This window comes from Vespula vulgaris, chromosome 1, assembly GCF_905475345.1.
Source record: "Vespula vulgaris chromosome 1, iyVesVulg1.1, whole genome shotgun sequence".
Lineage (NCBI taxonomy): Eukaryota > Metazoa > Arthropoda > Insecta > Hymenoptera > Vespidae > Vespula > Vespula vulgaris.
Genome location: NC_066586.1, coordinates 19260759 through 19266758, shown reverse-complemented (window position 1 = coordinate 19266758; position 6000 = coordinate 19260759). Strand labels below are relative to the sequence as shown.

General features: G+C 47.6%; 1 protein-coding gene across 8 annotated transcripts in view; it reads left to right on the top strand.

Annotated features, from left to right (window-relative positions):
- Window positions 1-742: 742 nt before the first annotated feature.
- Window positions 743-6000, top strand: part of LOC127070393 (mucin-5AC-like) — a 183238-nt gene continuing 177980 nt past the window's right edge. For 4 of the 8 annotated variants that reach the window (XM_051008349.1, XM_051008340.1, XM_051008286.1 and 1 more), the window contains exons 1-2: window positions 744-1345; window positions 2461-3384. The gene's annotated coding sequence lies outside the window, so the exon portion shown is untranslated. Of the gene's footprint in view, window positions 1363-1395; window positions 2138-2460; window positions 3385-6000 lie in introns of those variants that run through there. The other 4 variants (XM_051008324.1, XM_051008315.1, XM_051008306.1 and 1 more) reach the window with 3 other exon arrangements.

The following is a 6000-nucleotide window of genomic DNA, read 5'->3' as shown; positions in this document are numbered from 1 at the left end:
GAACAACAAGTAGTAGGTAGAGGTATATACGTTCGTACATATAGGTATATATCGCATACGTACACACACACACACACACACACACACATATGTGTCTATATGCGCGTTACGACGTATATAAGCGAAGGTATAGGCGGGACAAACGCACGACTCGAGAACTTTCAGGGTCACGCGCGTAAATAAGTACTTAAAGAGTGTATCGTACCCGTGAACGTTTGCGTTCGTTCCTTCCTTCCTTCCTTCCTTCGTCCATTTTTTTCATTCATTTTCGTTACTTATCTCGCAAAAGAAGGCGCAAGAATCGCGAGAGGAGAGATCCGCGAATTCGTCGCGGTGCTGCCAGATAAATTCCTCTCTCGGAGTTACGGCGGGCGCGCCGGAAAGTTTCCTGGGAAAAGCGTGCTACGGCGACGTGAAGCGCGAAAGAGGCGGCGGGAGGGAGAGAGAGGGAGGATAGGTCGAAGCGAAGGAGAGAGGAAGAGCGAGAGAGCGAGAGAGAGATCGTAACGGCTCGACGAGAAGAGTGGAAGCGAGAGGATCGACTGCCGGTGGAGGAGAAAGAGGAGGAGGAGGAGAAGGCGGTGGCGGCGGCGGCAGCGGCACAGGAGGAGGGAGAGCGCGGCGTGGAGGGGGAAGGACGACGGCGGACTAGGTGGGGATCAGGAGAGAGAGAGAGAGAGAGGGAGAAGGAGCGAGGGAGGGAGGGAGGGCCGCTATCGGCTCGCCGGCCTCGCCGAGGCGCGCGGCGCTTAGTTCGAGTCGGACCTCCGTCGCAGTCGGATCGTATCGTTCCGCCCTATCACACCGTCTCTCTCTCTCTCGCGCGTGCTCTCTTCTCTCTCCCTTTTACCTCTCTCTCGCGCGCACACGTTCTCCCTTCTTCCCGTCCTCTCTCGTTTTCTCTTTTTCTCTCTCTTTTTTTCTCTCTCTCTCTCTCTTTCTCTCTCTCTCTCTTTCTTTCTCCCTTTTTCTCTGCGTGTGTATTTATACGCGTATAATAGTATCTCTCTACGCGTATATATATATCTCTCTCTTTCTTTCTCTCTTGACAACGACGTTCAAGAGTTGTTCCGCCCAGTGTAAAAGAGCGAAGAGAAAACGCTTTAACTCGGGGAAAGAAGAAGCAAAAGAAGAGAAATCACGAGCTTTCCCGCGATCAAAGCGCGTACGCGCTTTCGCCGATGATCCTCACCGTCGCCGCTGTCTCCGCCGCCTCCGTTACTACCGCCGCCGCCGCCGTCGTCGTCGTCGTCGTCGTCGTCGAGAGGAACTTCGATGTAACGACGCGAATTAACGATAAACAAAGAGAAGAGTGAAAAGGAGATACCACCGCGGAGTCTCTACGGTAAATAACGGATAATGGTGCGAAAGAGTTAATATACGGTTTCGCGCGCGCCTCGAATCTCGCGGTTTCCCCTCTTTTTTTCGCTCGAGTGCACAGGTGTCTCTCGATCTCGAGTAACATTATTCGATGGAAAGAAAAGAAGAAGAAGAAGAAGAAGAAGAATAGTGATAGCGACGAAGAAGACGATGACGACTCGAGCGACGCGCATTTCCTTTACGTAACGAAAGCGCGTTAAGAGAGAGAGCGCGCGCGCGCGCTTGCGCTCTATATAATCCTTTCGTCGTCGTCGTCGTCCTCGTCGTCGTCGTCGTCACCCCGTTGTCGTCGTCTACTACTACTGGATGACTTATTTCGTTGGAAAAAGACACGTCTCTGTGCGTGCGTCTCTCTCTCTCTCTCCCCCTCCCTCTCTCTCCCTCCGTGGGCCTTTTGCTGCGCTTCGATCATCGGCATTGCTCGTTTTCGTGCGTCCTCGTGCCCCCTCGTATGGCCCCGTCGATCGGCTACCACCTCCCACCCTCCGCCCTCTCCCGCTCATCGTCGTCGTCGTCGTCGTCGTCATCCTCCTCCTCCTCTTTTTCTCCTCCTCCTCCTCCTCCTCCTCCTCCTTGTCTCTCTCGCTCTTTGTTGTCAGTGCCTCCGTGAATTCCATCGCGCGCTGTCGCTGCGTCGGGCCGACGCGCTTCTCGACTTTCGCTCAAGGATTATTCCCGTCTTCTACTTCTTCTTCTCGTGCCTCGTCTTCGTCTTCGTCGTCTTCTTGGCTGTCCCACGTCTCCGTTCCCGTCGACGGTACAACAACGTTTTACGCGAGTTAGAGCGTCTGCTCGTTTCCGTGGACGGCCTTCGATCGATCGATTCACCGTATGCTGCTCCTCGTCTCTTTCTCCCTCTCTCTCTTTCTATCTCATTGTCACTCAGTCACTCAGTCAGTCAGTCAGTCAGTCAGTCAGTTTCCGTCGGTGCTCCTATCGACTACGCGCTCATATATCGGATCGCTAATCGAAAGCGGTTGCGTCTTGTTGCTCGCGTCGCGTCGTGCGTTGCGTCGTTCGCCGCCGCCGCCTCGTGTTCTCTTACGAGCAGTGTATCATTTGATCGTTTACGTTTTACAGGAGCGCACCGTCCTGAAGTTCGTCGACGAAAACGAGAGAGGAAGCAGGGACAAGTATATATCTACGAGAGCTGCTGGCTGGCCCGCGACACGGCCGAGTTGGAACGCGCCTCGTTTTCGCTCCTATCGTCTTTGGGAAAATAAAAAGGAGAGAGGATAATCGACGAAGAAGTAATATCGAGGAAGAAGGAAGAAAGAGGATTATATATATATATATACATACATACATACATACACGCGCGCATATATATATATATACACGTACACAGATATAGTGGTGAGATCGGTGCTGATTGTGTTTTGTGCTCTACCAGTGTGTTAACGACGAAAAAGGCGACGGCCCGTGCAATGGCCGTTTCAAATACTTCGATTCCTCTATCTCGTTGAGAGAACTCTGTCTCCTTTTTTCCCCCCCTTTCTTCTCTCTCTCTCTCTCTCTCTCTCTCTCTCTCTCTTTCTCTCTATCTCTATCTCTCTATTTCTCTCTTTCTCTTCGTCCTCTCCGTTTTTCCGTTTCCGTTCTCCTCTTCGCCCGTGGTTTGTGCCGCGAGTGGGTGCGCCGATCGAAAAGTGTTGCTTCGAGAGAGAGCCAGCGCGCGCGCCACGCAAGTGTGCCCTTGGAATAAGTGTCGATCGATGGGAAAATAGTAAAGAAGGAAGGCAAAAAAATAAAGAGGCTTACTCGCGCGCGTTAAGTTCGCGCGACGACAATACGACTCGTGTGAATATCGAAGAAATGAATAAGTGAGAGTTATTATCGGCTTGATATCGATATATATACATATATATCAGTGTGTACATCCTTCCTCGCCCTTCATTGTGGATTATTATTTATTGGATTTACCGCAACTATCGACGAAGGAGACCGACCAGAGGATCGCCGAAGGATTTCTACGACCAAACTAAGAGGAGATTCGCGGTTTATGTGAGTACTCCGATGAGTTATCTCTTTCATGCGCGTTTGCGAAAAAAACGAAAGGAAAGAAAAGAAACAAAAAAGAAAGCGAGAGAGAAGAGGAAAAAAAAGGAACGCTCCGACGTCGTTCGCGAAAAAGTCTTGGCGGGTGCGAAACAAACGGCGAGAGAAAGAGTCGAAGAGCGAGAGAGAGTTTATCGCTCGATCGGCTGCCATCTTGTTATTTGTCGTCGAGGTTACGCGTTCGATTCGACGATCCCTTCGTCGTGTTTACGTTCTCGTATTACGTCTCTCTCTTTCTCTCCGTCGCTCTCTCGCTCTTTTACCATCTCGGTCGCGTTCGCTCTCGCGGTTCTCTCTCTCTCTCTTTTTTTTTTGTTATATATATATGCGAGCTCGTCCTGTCGTTCTTTTTTTTCTTTCTTTATTTATTTATTTATTTATTTTTTTTCTTTTTTTCTCTCCCAGCAAACTCGCGCGCGCGACTCGAAGCGTGGCTCGACTTTCCTTTTTTCCTCTTTTCTTTTCTTTTCTTTTCTTTTCTTTCTCGCTAGCTCGCCGAACTTCCAACGCGATCGCTCTCGACTCCGTGAAAGTCCGAAAAAAAAGAAAGAAAGAAGGAAGGAAGGAAGAAAAACAAAACCGTCGAGACGCGTCGGAGATGAAAAAAAAAAAAAAGAAGCGTTGCTCTTGCTTTCTTCTTTTCTTTTTTCTCTCCACGAGTTCTTCTCGTACACGTATCTGGCTTATTAGAAAAATCTTATATCGTATACGATTCCGAAGAGAGAAAGTCTGTCCTGTTGAAGCGTCATCGTCTGATCGAGAGTAATCTATATTTCCGAGATATTATTGCGTTTCGTTGATTCGTCGAACCGTCCAAGTTGCGTTCTTCCTTCGTATCGATCCGTCGTAGTCGTTTTCGTTTTTCGAGGAGTAAGAGAGAGAATATTTCGAGACTACGCTCGTTACATGCGTACGTACGTACGTACAACATATGTACGACGTACGTACTTACTCCGAAAGTTAGCAGTCATCGTCATGATCTTACGTCACGACGGCGTGGCGTGGCGCGACGGAAACTTGGCGAAGGTCGAAGCCGTGTGTCGGATCGTCTAGCTCGAACGCGAGTAAGTACGTCTCGACTTCTCGTCGAGAGTTGCACTCGTTTGATCCGTCGTCATACGTGTTACGACGACGACGACGACGACGACAACTACGCGATACATCTCGAGAAAGGAAAAGATAGAAAGTTTCGTAAAAGTGCAACGTCTTAATAAGCTTCATTACGATATTATTTCCACGGCTTTATCGACGCGCGATAAGATTAGTAGTAAGATAGTTTGCCGCAAATTCATAGGTTAATGCTTGTAGGTATATGTATCTTGCATCGATCGTGTTCTTCCTCGTTAAAAATATTTTATCTACGAATATCATCGTCGGGACGACGTACGATTTTGTATCGATCGTTAATTCCTTCGATTCGCCTCGATAGAAAGAGATTCGTTTGGATAAAGATCGACGAAAGTAAACCGAGCTTTACGACGTCTGCTTTTCGCGCTCGTTGTATCGTATTTGTGCGTAAGTCTATCTTCTTGGTAAATTCATATTTTATTCAAAGAGGAAGGATAGCTTCGCTGCCTCCCTCCCCTCCCTCCCTCTCTCTCTCGCGCTTTCCATCTGTCTTAAATTTCGTATTCGTACAGAAACGATTAATTATTTCTCGTCTATTAATAATCTAACGGTAATCGGTTTCCTTGATCGAGACCGTTGAATTATTCAGTTTGGTACTTTGCTTTGGTCCAGTCGTCGTCGTTGTCGACGTTATTCACGTCGTTTCGACGAGACTCGTACGATCTTATCGCGTTAAAAGGTGCTGCCATGTTATTGGTCAACGACACGCTTCGCGCAATGATCGGGCCGCAATCTTTGACGTTTCGTTGAAAACGATATGGAAAAGGAAAATAAGATAAAAAAAAAAGAAAATAAGAAAAAAAGAGGAAAGAAGAAGAAGAAGAAGAGAACGAAATAACGTCATTTTCGTCGTCTTCTTCGTCAGCGATTGTTTCGCTCGACGACTTCGGTCCGCGCTTGTTCCGCGCTGCTGTTTGCAAACAAAGACTTCTTTGCGCTTTTGTCATGCTCGAGCAACGTCGGTTTCGATTCTTCCGTTTCTCTCTCAAGGGACCGTGCACCGAAGTCGTCGATTTCGATATATATATATATATATATATATATATATATATATATATATATATATATATTCGTTCGTGTTGCTCGCGACAGACGTATATACGTATATGTATATAAGGTACACGTTCTCGCTTACGTAGAGACGAAGGGGAATCTTTTTGCTAAAAATTTCTATAGGAAGGTTAAACGTACTAGAAGAAGGAGAATAGACGCGCAATAGCAACCTATTGGAGATCTATCGAGCAAAGGAAACGATTACGTTTTATCTTTCTTTGGCTTATGCGCGCGTTAGACTTTTCCAACTCTCGAGATCTTCTTTATATTTGAGTTATGTTAGGAATTTATGATACCGACCGATTCATTATCGAGCACTCGAGTATTTCGTTTCGACGAAGAGAGATAAGATTCGTTTATACGTTGCGTTGAGTCACACAC